The sequence below is a fragment of the Chiloscyllium plagiosum genome, unplaced genomic scaffold (assembly GCF_037043375.1).
Source record: "Chiloscyllium plagiosum isolate Xiang-an unplaced genomic scaffold, Cpla_swu_hap1 HiC_scaffold_38, whole genome shotgun sequence".
Taxonomy (NCBI): Eukaryota; Metazoa; Chordata; class Chondrichthyes; order Orectolobiformes; family Hemiscylliidae; genus Chiloscyllium; species Chiloscyllium plagiosum.
Genome location: NW_028270176.1, coordinates 21,811,043 through 21,825,238, shown reverse-complemented (window position 1 = coordinate 21,825,238; position 14,196 = coordinate 21,811,043). Strand labels below are relative to the sequence as shown.

Below are 14,196 nucleotides of genomic sequence, written 5' to 3'. Positions count from 1 at the left end.
CAGCTTTAGGGAATCGAGTCTGTGTCGACTTTGCACATTCTCCCAGAGTCTGCGTGGGTTTGCTCCGGTTTGCTCTCACAGTCCAAAGACGTGCAGGCCGGCTGAATTGGCCATTCTAAATTGCTGAGCTGAAAATGTATTGCTGGAAAAGCGCAGCAGGTCAGGCAGCATCCAAGGAGCAGGAGAATCGACGTTTCGGGCATGAGCCCTTCTACAGGAAGTTGTAAATTGCCCCTAGTCATAGGTGCATTATTCAGAGTGAAACGGGTCTGGGTGGGTTAGTCTTCAGAGGATCGATGTGGACTTGTTGGGCTGAAGGTCCTGTTTCCACACTGTAGCCAATCTAATTTATTCTAATCTCGTCCACACCGACCCTGCAGAGAGCAATCGACCCAGACCCATTCCGCATCATTCCACATTTAATGCTGACGAATCCACCGGGCCCGCACTATCACCGTACACAATGGGACAATGAAGCATGGCCAATCCCGCAGAAGCTACACATCTTTGGACTGAGAGTGGTAACCGGAGCAGCCGGTGCAAACCCACGCACACACGGGCAGAATGTTCAAACTGGACAGACGGTGACGCGAGAGTCGATTGAAACCTGTGTCCCAAGGATTTGAGTCAGCCAGTGTTAACCAATCCAGTGCAGTGCGCCGGGCCACCCGGCTCCATAGCTCAGCGGTTAGAGCGCTGGTCTCGTAAACGAGAAGTCGTGAGTTCAAATCTCACTGGGGCCTCTCAGCCATGTTTCCAGCGCCCACTCAGTTTCAACGCTTGGCATGAGACTGAAGGATGCTATGTTCAAGCTCAACGACAGCTTGTCGTCTAACCGGCTTTTTTGGAAGCTACGGCGTTCACCCACAACCACCAAATGAACGAGTCGCGCTCCTGAATAACCCTATTGAGTCTGCGTGGGTTTGCTCCGGTTTGCTCTCACAGTCCAAAGACGTGCAGGCCGGGTGAATTGGCTATTCTAAATTGCTGAGCTGAAAATGTATTGCTGGAAAAGCGCAGCAGGTCAGGCAGCATCCAAGGAGCAGGAGAATCGACGTTTCGGGCATGAGTCCTTCTACAGGAAGTTCTAAATTGCCCCTAGTCATAGGTGCATTATTCAGAGAGAAACGGGTCTGGGTGGGTTAGTCTTCAGAGGATCGATGTGGACTTGTTGGGCTGAAGGTCCTGTTTCCACACTGTAGCCAATCTAATTTATTCTAATCTCGTCCACACCGACCCTGCAGAGAGCAATCGACCCAGACCCATTCCGCATCATTCTACATTTAATGCTGACGAATCCACCGGGCCCGCACTATCACCGTACACAATGGGACAATGAAGCATGGCCAATCCCGCAGAAGCTACACATCTTTGGACTGAGAGCGGTAACCGGAGCAGCCGGAGCAAACCCACGCACACACGGGCAGAATGTTCAAACTGGACAGACGGTGACGCGAGAGTCGATTGAAACCTGTGTCCCAAGTATTTGAGTCAGCCAGTGTTAACCAATCCAGTGCAGTGCGCCGGGCCACCCGGCTCCATAGCTCCGCGGTTAAAGCGCTGGTCTCGTAAACCAGAAGTCGTGAGTTCAAATCTCACTGGGGCCTCTCAGCCATGTTTCCAGCGCCCACTCAGTTTCAACGCTTGGCATGAGACTGAAGGATGCTATGTTCAAGCTCAACGCCAGCTTGTCGTCTAACCGGCTTATTTGGAAGCTACGGCGTTCACCCACAACCACCAAATAAACGAGTCGCGCTCCTGAATAACCCTGTTGGACTGAGAGCTGCAGTTTTTGTCAAGAGCTTGGGAATTGTTGTCTGAAACTCCAGGGTCATTACCCTGAAGTGACAGACACCTGTCGCCTCTCATTTCTCGTCTCAGACCTGTTGAGCTTTTCCTGCAACTTCTGTTTTTGTCACTTACAGCGTTCAGTTGAAATCCACAAACTTCTTTTTTCTGCAGGCAAAGAACGGGGCTGTGTGTGTTCACGGATTTAACTTTGAGATCGCTGACCTCAGTCACTCCAAGCGAGCGAATGACAATTCCCAGTTAGGTCTCCCGGTGATTGTCAGAAATCTCAGAGGCATAGGATCCCTCCAGTTTGGAAACAGGCCATTCCGCCCAACCAGTCGCTCAGTGGTTCGCACTGCTGCCTCACAGCGCTAGGGAGCCAGGCTCGATTCCAGCTTTAGGGAATCGAGTCTGTGTCGACTTTGCACATTCTCCCAGAGTCTGCGTGGGTTTTCTCCGGTTTGCTCTCACAGTCCAAAGACGTGCAGGCCGGGTGAATTGGCCATTCTAAATTGCTGAGCTGAAAATGTATTGCTGGAAAAGCGCAGCAGGTCAGGCAGCATCCAAGGAGCAGGAGAATCGACGTTTCGGGCATGAGTCCTTCTACAGGAAGTTCTAAATTGCCCCTAGTCATAGGTGCATTATTCAGAGAGAAACGGGTCTGGGTGGGTTAGTCTTCAGAGGATCGATGTGGACTTGTTGGGCTGAAGGTCCTGTTTCCACACTGTAGCCAATCTAATTTATTCTAATCTCGTCCACACCGACCCTGCAGAGAGCAATCGACCCAGACCCATTCCGCATCATTCCACATTTAATGCTGACGAATCCACCGGGCCCGCACTATCACCGTACACAATGGGACAATGAAGCATGGCCAATCCCGCAGAAGCTACACATCTTTGTACTGAGAGCGGTAACCGGAGCAGCCGGAGCAAACCCATGCACACACGGGCAGAATGTTCAAACTGTACAGACGGTGAGGCGAGAGTCGATTGAAACCTGCGTCCCATGTATTTGAGTCAGCCAGTGTTAACCAATCCAGCGCATTTCGCCGGATCACCCGGCTCCATAGCTCAGCGGTTAGAGCACTGGTCTTGTAAACCAGGGGTCGTGAGTTCAAATCTCACTGGGGCCTCTCAGCCATGTCTCCAGCGCCCACTCAGTTTCAACGCTTGGCATGAGACTATAGGATGCTATGTTCAAGCTCAACGCCAGCTTGTCGTCTAACCGGCTTATTTGGAAGCTACGGCGTTCACCCGCAATCACCAAATGAACGAGTCGCGCTCCTGAATAACCCTGTTTGACTGATAGCTGCTGTTTTTGTCAAGAGCTTGGGAATTGATGTCTGAAACACCAGGGTCATTACCCTGAAGTGACAGACACCTGTCGACTCTCATTTCTCGTCTCAGACCTGTTGAGCTTTTCCTGCAACTTCTGTTTTTGTCACTTACAGCGTTCAGTTGAAATCCACAAACTTCTTTCTTCTGCAGGCAAAGAACGGGGCTGTGTGTGTTCACGGATTTAACTTTGAGATCGCTGACCTCAGTCACTCCAAGCGAGCGAATGACAATTCCCAATTAGGTCTCCCGGTGATTGTCAGAAATCTCAGAGGCATAGGATCCCTCCAGTTTGGAAACAGGCCATTCCGCCCAACCAGTCGCTGAGTGGTTCGCACTGCTTCCTCACAGCGCTGGGGAGCGAGGCTCGATTCCAGCTTTAGGGAATCGAGTCTGTGTCGACTTTGCACATTCTCCCAGAGTCTGCGTGGGTTTGCTCCGGTTTGCTCTCACAGTCCAAAGACGTGCAGGCCGGGTGAATTGGCTATTCTAAATTGCTGAGCTGAAAATGTATTGCTGGAAAAGCGCAGCAGGTCAGGCAGCATCCAAGGAGCAGGAGAATCGACGTTTCGGGCATGAGTCCTTCTACAGGAAGTTCTAAATTGCCCCTAGTCATAGGTGCATTATTCAGAGAGAAACGGGTCTGGGTGGGTTAGTCTTCAGAAGATCGATGTGGACTTGTTGGGCTGAAGGTCCTGTTTCCACACTGTAGCCAATCTAATTTATTCTAATCTCGTCCACACCGACCGTGCAGAGAGCAATCGACCCAGACCCATTCCGCATCATTCCACATTTAATGCTGACGAATCCACCGGGCCCGCACTATCACCGTACACAATGGGACAATGAAGCATGGCCAATCCCGCAGAAGCTACACATCTTTGTACTGAGAGCGGAAACCGGAGCAGCCGGAGCAAACCCACGCACACACGGGCAGAATGTTCAAACTGGACAGACGGTGACGCGAGAGTCGATTGAAACCTGTGTCCCAAGGATTTGAGTCAGCCAGTGTTAACCAATCCAGTGCAGTGCGCCGGGCCACCCGGCTCCATAGCTCAGCGGTTAGAGCGCTGGTCTCGTAAACCAGAAGTCGTGAGTTCAAATCTCACTGGGGCCTCTCAGCCATGTTTCCAGCGCCCACTCAGTTTCAACGCTTGGCATGAGACTGAAGGATGCGATGTTCAAGCTCAACGACAGCTTGTCGTCTAACCGGCTTTTTTGGAAGCTACGGCGTTCACCCACAACCACCAAATGAACGAGTCGCGCTCCTGAATAACCCTGTTGGACTGATAGCTGCAGTTTTTGTCAAGAGCTTGGGAATTGTTGTCTGAAACACCAGGGTCATTACCCTGAAGTGACAGACACCTGTCGCCTCTCATTTCTCGTCTCAGACCTGTTGAGCTTTTCCTGCAATTTCTGTTTTTGTCACTGACAGCGTTCAGTTGAAATCCACCAACTTCTTTTTTCTGCAGGCAAAGAACGGGGCTGTGTGTGTTCACGGATTTAACTTTGAGATCGCTGACCTCAGTCACTCCAAGCGAGCGAATGACAATTCCCAGTTAGGTCTCCCGGTGATTGTCAGAAATCTCAGAGGCATAGGATCCCTCCAGTTTGGAAACAGGCCATTCCGCCCAACCAGTCGCTGAGTGGTTCGCACTGCTGCCTCACAGCGCTAGGGAGCCAGGCTCGATTCCAGCTTTAGGGAATCGAGTCTGTGTCGACTTTGCACATTCTCCCAGAGTCTGCGTGGGTTTTCTCCGGTTTGCTCTCACAGTCCAAAGACGTGCAGGCCGGGTGAATTGGCCATTCTAAATTGCTGAGCTGAAAATGTATTGCTGGAAAAGCGCAGCAGGTCAGGCAGCATCCAAGGAGCAGGAGAATCGACGTTTCGGGCATGAGCCCTTCTACAGGAAGTTCTAAATTGCTCCTAGTCATAGGTGCATTATTCAGAGTGAAACGGGTCTGGGTGGGTTACTCTTCAGAGGATCGATGTGGACTTGTTGGGCTGAAGGTCCTGTTTCCACACTGTAGCCAATCTAATTTATTCTAATCTCGTCCACACCGACCGTGCAGAGAGCAATCGACCCAGACCCATTCCGCATCATTCTACATTTAATGCTGACGAATCCACCGGGCCCGCACTATCACCGTACACAATGGGACAATGAAGCATGGCCAATCCCGCAGAAGCTACACATCTTTGGACTGAGAGCGGTAACCGGAGCAGCCGGAGCAAACCCACGCACACACGGGCAGAATGTTCAAACTGTACAGACGGTGAGGCGAGAGTCGATTGAAACCTGCGTCCCATGTATTTGAGTCAGCCAGTGTTAACCAATCCAGCGCATTTCGCCGGATCACCCGGCTCCATAGCTCAGCGGTTAGAGCACTGGTCTTGTAAACCAGGGGTCGTGAGTTCAAATCTCACTGGGGCCTCTCAGCCATGTCTCCAGCGCCCACTCAGTTTCAACGCTTGGCATGAGACTATAGGATGCTATGTTCAAGCTCAACGCCAGCTTGTCGTCTAACCGGCTTATTTGGAAGCTACGGCGTTCACCCGCAATCACCAAATGAACGAGTCGCGCTCCTGAATAACCCTGTTGGACTGATAGCTGCTGTTTTTGTCAAGAGCTTGGGAATTGATGTCTGAAACACCAGGGTCATTACCCTGAAGTGACAGACACCTGTCGACTCTCATTTCTCGTCTCAGACCTGTTGAGCTTTTCCTGCAACTTCTGTTTTTGTCACTTACAGCGTTCAGTTGAAATCCACAAACTTCTTTCTTCTGCAGGCAAAGAACGGGGCTGTGTGTGTTCACGGATTTAACTTTGAGATCGCTGACCTCAGTCACTCCAAGCGAGCGAATGACAATTCCCAATTAGGTCTCCCGGTGATTGTCAGAAATCTCAGAGGCATAGGATCCCTCCAGTTTGGAAACAGGCCATTCCGCCCAACCAGTCGCTCAGTGGTTCGCACTGCTGCCTCACAGTGCTAGGGAGCCAGGCTCGATTCCAGCTTTAGGGAATCGAGTCTGTGTCGACTTTGCACATTCTCCCAGAGTCTGCGTGGGTTTGCTCCGGTTTGCTCTCACAGTCCAAAGACGTGCAGGCCGGCTGAATTGGCCATTCTAAATTGCTGAGCTGAAAATGTATTGCTGGAAAAGCGCAGCAGGTCAGGCAGCATCCAAGGAGCAGGAGAATCGACGTTTCGGGCATGAGCCCTTCTACAGGAAGTTCTAAATTGCCCCTAGTCATAGGTGCATTATTCAGAGTGAAACGGGTCTGGGTGGGTTACTCTTCAGAGGATCGATGTGGACTTGTTGGGCTGAAGGTCCTGTTTCCACACTGTAGCCAATCTAATTTATTCTAATCTCGTCCACACCGACCGTGCAGAGAGCAATCGACCCAGACCCATTCCGCATCATTCCACATTTAATGCTGACGAATCCACCGGGCCCGCACTATCACCGTACACAATGGGACAATGAAGCATGGCCAATCCCGCAGAAGCTACACATCTTTGGACTGAGAGCGGTAACCGGAGCAGCCGGAGCAAACCCACGCACACACGGGCAGAATGTTCAAACTGTACAGACGGTGAGGCGAGAGTCGATTGAAACCTGTGTCCCATGTATTTGAGTCAGCCAGTGTTAACCAATCCAGCGCATTTCGCCGGATCACCCGGCTCCATAGCTCAGCGGTTAGAGCACTGGTCTTGTAAACCAGGGGTCGTGAGTTCAAATCTCACTGGGGCCTCTCAGCCATGTCTCCAGCGCCCACTCAGTTTCAAAGCTTGGCATGAGACTGAAGGATGCGATGTTCAAGCTCAACGACAGCTTGTCGTCTAACGGCGTTCACCCGCAATCACCAAATGAACGAGTCGCGCTCCTAAATAACCCTGTTGGACTGATAGCTGCTGTTTTTGTCAAGAGCTTGGGAATTGATGTCTGAAACACCAGGGTCATTACCCTGAAGTGACAGACACCTGTCGACTCTCATTTCTCGTCTCAGACCTGTTGAGCTTTTCCTGCAACTTCTGTTTTTGTCACTTACAGCGTTCAGTTGAAATCCACAAACTTCTTTCTTCTGCAGGCAAAGAACGGGGCTGTGTGTGTTCACGGATTTAACTTTGAGATCGCTGACCTCAGTCACTCCAAGCGAGCGAATGACAATTCCCAATTAGGTCTCCCGGTGATTGTCAGAAATCTCAGAGGCATAGGATCCCTCCAGTTTGGAAACAGGCCATTCCGCCCAACCAGTCGCTGAGTGGTTCGCACTGCTGCCTCACAGCGCTAGGGAGCCAGGCTCGATTCCAGTTTTAGGGAATCGAGTCTGTGTCGACTTTGCACATTCTCCCAGAGTCTGCGTGGGTTTGCTCCGGTTTGCTCTCACAGTCCAAAGACGTGCAGGCCGGCTGAATTGGCCATTCTCAATTGCTGAGCTGAAAATGTATTGCTGGAAAAGCGCAGCAGGTCAGGCAGCATCCAAGGAGCAGGAGAATCGACGTTTCGGGCATGAGCCCTTCTACAGGAAGTTCTAAATTGCCCCTAGTCATAGGTGCATTATTCAGAGTGAAACGGGTCTGGGTGGGTTACTCTTCAGAGGATCGATGTGGACTTGTTGGGCTGAAGGTCCTGTTTCCACACTGTAGCCAATCTAATTTATTCTAATCTCGTCCACACCGACCGTGCAGAGAGCAATCGACCCAGACCCATTCCGCATCATTCCACATTTAATGCTGACGAATCCACCGGGCCCGCACTATCACCGTACACAATGGGACAATGAAGCATGGCCAATCCCGCAGAAGCTACACATCTTTGGACTGAGAGCGGTAACCGGAGCAGCCGGAGCAAACCCACGCACACACGGGCAGAATGTTCAAACTGGACAGACGGTGACGCGAGAGTCGATTGAAACCTGTGTCCCAAGGATTTGAGTCAGCCAGTGTTAACCAATCCAGTGCAGTGGGCTGGGCCACCCGGCTCCATAGCTCAGCGGTTAGAGCGCTGGTCTCGTAAACCAACAAGTCGTGAGTTCAAATCTTACTGGGGCCTCTCAGCCATGTTTCCAGCGCCCACTCAGTTTCAACGCTTGGCATGAGACTGAAGGATGCTATGTTCAAGCTCAACGCCAGCTTGTCGTCTAATCTGCTTATTTGGAAGCTACGGCGTTCACCCACAACCACCAAATGAACGAGTCGCGCTCCTGAATAACCCTGTTGGACTGATAGCTGCAGTTTTTGTCAAGAGCTTGGGAATTGTTGTCTGAAACTCCAGGGTCATTACCCTGAAGTGACAGACACCTGTCGACTCTCATTTCTCGTCTCAGACCTGTTGAGCTTTTCCTGCAACTTCTGTTTTTGTCACTTACAGCGTTCAGTTGAAATCCACAAACTTCTTTTTTCTGCAGGCAAAGAACGGGGCTGTGTGTGTTCACGGATTTAACTTTGAGATCGCTGACCTCAGTCACTCCAAGCGAGCGAATGACAATTCCCAGTTAGGTCTCCCGGTGATTGTCAGAAATCTCAGAGGCATAGGATCCCTCCAGTTTGGAAACAGGCCATTCCGCCCAACCAGTCGCTCAGTGGTTCGCACTGCTTCCTCACAGCGCTAGGGAGCCAGGCTCGATTCCAGCTTTAGGGAATCGAGTCTGTGTCGACTTTGCACATTCTCCCAGAGTCTGCGTGGGTTTGCTCCGGTTTGCTCTCACAGTCCAAAGACGTGCAGGCCGGGTGAATTGGCCATTCTAAAATGCTGAGCTGAAAATGTATTGCTGGAAAAGCGCAGCAGGTCAGGCAGCATCCAAGGAGCAGGAGAATCGACGTTTCGGGCATGAGTCCTTCTACAGGAAGTTCTAAATTGCCCCTAGTCATAGGTGCATTATTCAGAGAGAAACGGGTCTGGGTGGGTTAGTCTTCAGAGGATCGATGTGGACTTGTTGGGCTGAAGGTCCTGTTTCCACACTGTAGCCAATCTAATTTATTCTAATCTCGTCCACACCGACCCTGCAGAGAGCAATCGACCCAGACCCATTCCGCATCATTCCACATTTAATGCTGACGAATCCACCGGGCCCGCACTATCACCGTACACAATGGGACAATGAAGCATGGCCAATCCCGCAGAAGCTACACATCTTTGGACTGAGAGCGGTAACCGGAGCAGCCGGAGCAAACCCACGCACACACGGGCAGAATGTTCAAACTGGACAGACGGTGACGCGAGAGTCGATTGAAACCTGTGTCCCAAGTATTTGAGTCAGCCAGTGTTAACCAATCCAGTGCAGTGCGCTCGCCCTCCCGGCTCCATAGCTCAGCGGTTAGAGCGCTGGTCTCGTAAACCAGAAGTCGTGAGTTCAAATCTCACTGGGGCCTCTCAGCCATGTTTCCAGCGCCCACTCAGTTTCAACGCTTGGCATGAGACTGAAGGATGCTATGTTCAAGCTCAACGCCAGCTTGTCGTGTAACCGGCTTTTTTGGAAGCTACGGCGTTCACCCACAACCACCAAATGAACGAGTCGCGCTCCTGAATAACCCTGTTGGACTGATAGCTGCAGTTTTTGTCAAGAGCTTGGGAATTGTTGTCTGAAACAACAGGGTCATTACCCTGAAGTGACAGACACCTGTCGCCTCTCATTTCTCGTCTCAGACCTGTTGAGCTTTTCCTGCAACTTCTGTTTTTCTCACTTACAGCGTTCAGTTGAAATCCACAAACTTCTTTTTTCTGCAGGCAAAGAACGGGGCTGTGTGTGTTCACGGATTTAACTTTGAGATCGCTGACCTCAGTCACTCCAAGCGAGCGAATGACAATTCCCAATTAGGTCTCCCGGTGATTGTCAGAAATCTCAGAGGCATAGGATCCCTCCAGTTTGGAAACAGGCCATTCCGCCCAACCAGTCGCTGAGTGGTTCGCACTGCTGCCTCACAGCGCTAGGGAGCCAGGCTCGATTCCAGCTTTAGGGAATCGAGTCTGTGTCGACTTTGCACATTCTCCCAGAGTCTGCGTGGGTTTGCTCCGGTTTGCTCTCACAGTCCAAAGACGTGCAGGCCGGCTGAATTGGCCATTCTAAATTGCTGAGCTGAAAATGTATTGCTGGAAAAGCGCAGCAGGTCAGGCAGCATCCAAGGAGCAGGAGAATCGACGTTTCGGGCATGAGCCCTTCTACAGGAAGTTCTAAATTGCCCCTAGTCATAGGTGCATTATTCAGAGTGAAACGGGTCTGGGTGGGTTACTCTTCAGAGGATCGATGTGGACTTGTTGGGCTGAAGGTCCTGTTTCCACACTGTAGCCAATCTAATTTATTCTAATCTCGTCCACACCGACCGTGCAGAGAGCAATCGACCCAGACCCATTCCGCATCATTCCACATTTAATGCTGACGAATCCACCGGGCCCGCACTATCACCGTACACAATGGGACAATGAAGCATGGCCAATCCCGCAGAAGCTACACATCTTTGGACTGAGAGCGGTAACCGGAGCAGCCGGAGCAAACCCACGCACACACGGGCAGAATGTTCAAACTGGACAGACGGTGACGCGAGAGTCGATTGAAACCTGTGTCCCAAGGATTTGAGTCAGCCAGTGTTAACCAATCCAGTGCAGTGGGCTGGGCCACCCGGCTCCATAGCTCAGCGGTTAGAGCGCTGGTCTCGTAAACCAACAAGTCGTGAGTTCAAATCTTACTGGGGCCTCTCAGCCATGTTTCCAGCGCCCACTCAGTTTCAACGCTTGGCATGAGACTGAAGGATGCTATGTTCAAGCTCAACGCCAGCTTGTCGTCTAACCGGCTTATTTGGAAGCTACGGCGTTCACCCACAACCACCAAATGAACGAGTCGCGCTCCTGAATCACCCTGTTGGACTGATAGCTGCAGTTTTTGTCAAGAGCTTGGGAATTGTTGTCTGAAACACCAGGGTCATTACCCTGAAGTGACAGACACCTGTCGACTCTCATTTCTCGTCTCAGACCTGTTGAGCTTTTCCTGCAATTTCTGTTTTTGTCACTGACAGCGTTCAGTTGAAATCCACAAACTTCTTTTTTGCAGGCAAAGAACGGGGCTGTGTGTGTTCACGGATTTAACTTTGAGATCGCTGACCTCAGTCACTCCAAGCGAGCGAATGACAATTCCCAATTAGGTCTCCCGGTGATTGTCAGAAATCTCAGAGGCATAGGATCCCTCCAGTTTGGAAACAGGCCATTCCGCCCAACCAGTCGCTGAGTGGTTCGCACTGCTGCCTCACAGCGCTAGGGAGCCAGGCTCGATTCCAGCTTTAGGGAGGTAAAAACAATGACTGCAGATGCTGGAAACCAGATTCTGGATCAGTGGTGCTGGAAGAGCACAGCAATTCAGGCAGCATCCGAGGACAGGCAAAATCGACGTTTCGGGAGTCTGTGTCGACTTTGCACATTCTCCCAGAGTCTGCGTGGGTTTGCTCCGGTTTGCTCTCACAGTCCAAAGACGTGCAGGCCGGGTGAATTGGCCATTCTAAAATGCTGAGCTGAAAATGTATTGCTGGAAAAGCGCAGCAGGTCAGGCAGCATCCAAGGAGCAGGAGAATCGACGTTTCGGGCATGAGTCCTTCTGCAGGAAGTTCTAAATTGCCCCTAGTCATAGGTGCATTATTCAGAGTGAAACGGGTCTGGGTGGGTTACTCTTCAGAGGATCGATGTGGACTTGTTGGGCTGAAGGTCCTGTTTCCACACTGTAGCCAATCTAATTTATTCTAATCTCGTCCACACCGACCCTGCAGAGAGCAATCGACCCAGAACCATTCCGCATCATTCCACATTTAATGCTGACGAATCCACCGGGCCCGCACTATCACCGTACACAATGGGACAATGAAGCATGGCCAATCCCGCAGAAGCTACACATCTTTGGACTGAGAGCGGTAACCGGAGCAGCCGGAGCAAACCCACGCACACACGGGCAGAATGTTCAAACTGTACAGACGGTGAGGCGAGAGTCGATTGAAACCTGTGTCCCAAGTACTTGAGTCAGCCAGTGTTAACCAATCCAGTGCAGTGCGCCCGGCCACCCGGCTCCATAGCACAGCGGTTAGAGCACTGGTCTTGTAAACCAGGGGTCGTGAGTTCAAATCTCACTGGGGCCTCTCAGCCATGTCTCCAGCGCCCACTCAGTTTCAGCGCTTGGCATGAGACTGTAGGATGCTATGTTCAAGCTCAACGCCAGCTTGTCGTCTAACCGGCTTATTTGGAAGCTACGGCGTTCACCCGCAATCACCAAATGAACGAGTCGCGCTCCTGAATAACCTTGTTGGACTGATAGCTGCTGTTTTTGTCAAGAGCTTGGGAATTGATGTCTGAAACACCAGGGTCATTACCCTGAAGTGACAGACACCTGTCGACTCTCATTTCTCGTCTCAGACCTGTTGAGCTTTTCCTGCAACTTCTGTTTTTGTCACTTACAGCGTTCAGTTGAAATCCACAAACTTCTTTCTTCTGCAGGCAAAGAACGGGGCTGTGTGTGTTCACGAATTTAACTTTGAGATCGCTGACCTCAGTCACTCCAAGCGAGCGAATGACAATTCCCAATTAGGTCTCCCGGTGATTGTCAGAAATCTCAGAGGCATAGGATCCCTCCAGTTTGGAAACAGGCCATTCCGCCCAACCAGTCGCTGAGTGGTTCGCACTGCTGCCTCACAGCGCTAGGGAGCCAGGCTCGATTCCAGCTTTAGGGAATCGAGTCTGTGTCGACTTTGCACATTCTCCCAGAGTCTGCGTGGGTTTGCTCCGGTTTGCTCTCACAGTCCAAAGACGTGCAGGCCGGCTGAATTGGCCATTCTAAATTGCTGAGCTGAAAATGTATTGCTGGAAAAGCGCAGCAGGTCAGGCAGCATCCAAGGAGCAGGAGAATCGACGTTTCGGGCATGAGCCCTTCTACAGGAAGTTCTAAATTGCCCCTAGTCATAGGTGCATTATTCAGAGTGAAACGGGTCTGGGTGGGTTACTCTTCAGAGGATCGATGTGGACTTGTTGGGCTGAAGGGCCTGTTTCCACACTGTAGCCAATCTAATTTATTCTAATCTCGTCCACACCGACCCTGCAGAGAGCAATCGACCCAGACCCATTCCGCATCATTCCACATTTAATGCTGACGAATCCACCGGGCCCGCACTATCACCGTACACAATGGGACAATGAAGCATGGCCAATCCCGCAGAAGCTACACATCTTTGGACTGAGAGCGGTAACCGGAGCAGCCGGAGCAAACCCACGCACACACGGGCAGAATGTTCAAACTGTACAGACGGTGAGGCGAGAGTCGATTGAAACCTGCGTCCCATGTATTTGAGTCAGCCAGTGTTAACCAATCCAGCGCATTTCGCCGGATCACCCGGCTCCATAGCTCAGCGGTTAGAGCACTGGTCTTGTAAACCAGGGGTCGTGAGTTCAAATCTCACTGGGGCCTCTCAGCCATGTCTCCAGCGCCCACTCAGTTTCAACGCTTGGCATGAGACTGTAGGATGCTATGTTCAAGCTCAACGCCAGCTTGTCGTCTAACCGGCTTATTTGGAAGCTACGGCGTTCACCCGCAATCACCAAATGAACGAGTCGCGCTCCTGAATAACCCTGTTGGACTGATAGCTGCTGTTTTTGTCAAGAGCTTGGGAATTGATGTCTGAAACACCAGGGTCATTACCCTGAAGTGACAGACACCTGTCGACTCTCATTTCTCGTCTCAGACCTGTTGAGCTTTTCCTGCAACTTCTGTTTTTGTCACTTACAGCGTTCAGTTGAAATCCACAAACTTCTTTCTTCTGCAGGCAAAGAACGGGGCTGTGTGTGTTCACGGATTTAACTTTGAGATCGCTGACCTCAGTCACTCCAAGCGAGCGAATGACAATTCCCAATTAGGTCTCCCGGTGATTGTCAGAAATCTCAGAGGCATAGGATCCCTCCAGTTTGGAAACAGGCCATTCCGCCCAACCAGTCGCTGAGTGGTTCGCACTGCTGCCTCACAGCGCTAGGGAGCCAGGCTCGATTCCAGCTTTAGGGAATCGAGTCTGTGTCGACTTTGCACATTCTCCCAGAGTCTGCGTG

At 51.3% G+C, this 14,196-nt stretch overlaps 10 non-coding genes across 10 annotated transcripts; all 10 read left to right on the top strand.

Moving 5' to 3' along the window:
* The first annotated feature begins 670 nt into the window (after positions 1-670).
* Positions 671-743, top strand: trnat-cgu (transfer RNA threonine (anticodon CGU)). The gene has a single exon. It is a non-coding gene; the product is annotated as a tRNA-Thr (tRNA).
* Positions 744-1,534: 791 nt separating this feature from the next.
* On the top strand, positions 1,535-1,607 carry trnat-cgu (transfer RNA threonine (anticodon CGU)). The gene has a single exon. It is a non-coding gene; the product is annotated as a tRNA-Thr (tRNA).
* A 1,246-nt stretch (positions 1,608-2,853) lies between these two features.
* trnat-ugu (transfer RNA threonine (anticodon UGU)) lies at positions 2,854-2,926 on the top strand. Its single transcript has one exon. It is a non-coding gene; the product is annotated as a tRNA-Thr (tRNA).
* Positions 2,927-4,172: 1,246 nt separating this feature from the next.
* On the top strand, positions 4,173-4,245 carry trnat-cgu (transfer RNA threonine (anticodon CGU)). Its single transcript has one exon. It is a non-coding gene; the product is annotated as a tRNA-Thr (tRNA).
* A 1,246-nt stretch (positions 4,246-5,491) lies between these two features.
* Positions 5,492-5,564, top strand: trnat-ugu (transfer RNA threonine (anticodon UGU)). Its single transcript has one exon. It is a non-coding gene; the product is annotated as a tRNA-Thr (tRNA).
* A 1,246-nt stretch (positions 5,565-6,810) lies between these two features.
* trnat-ugu (transfer RNA threonine (anticodon UGU)) lies at positions 6,811-6,883 on the top strand. Its single transcript has one exon. It is a non-coding gene; the product is annotated as a tRNA-Thr (tRNA).
* Positions 6,884-8,110: 1,227 nt separating this feature from the next.
* trnat-cgu (transfer RNA threonine (anticodon CGU)) lies at positions 8,111-8,184 on the top strand. The gene has a single exon. It is a non-coding gene; the product is annotated as a tRNA-Thr (tRNA).
* Positions 8,185-9,430: 1,246 nt separating this feature from the next.
* trnat-cgu (transfer RNA threonine (anticodon CGU)) lies at positions 9,431-9,503 on the top strand. The gene has a single exon. It is a non-coding gene; the product is annotated as a tRNA-Thr (tRNA).
* Positions 9,504-10,749: 1,246 nt separating this feature from the next.
* trnat-cgu (transfer RNA threonine (anticodon CGU)) lies at positions 10,750-10,823 on the top strand. Its single transcript has one exon. It is a non-coding gene; the product is annotated as a tRNA-Thr (tRNA).
* A 2,668-nt stretch (positions 10,824-13,491) lies between these two features.
* trnat-ugu (transfer RNA threonine (anticodon UGU)) lies at positions 13,492-13,564 on the top strand. The gene has a single exon. It is a non-coding gene; the product is annotated as a tRNA-Thr (tRNA).
* The last annotated feature ends 632 nt before the right edge of the window (positions 13,565-14,196 follow it).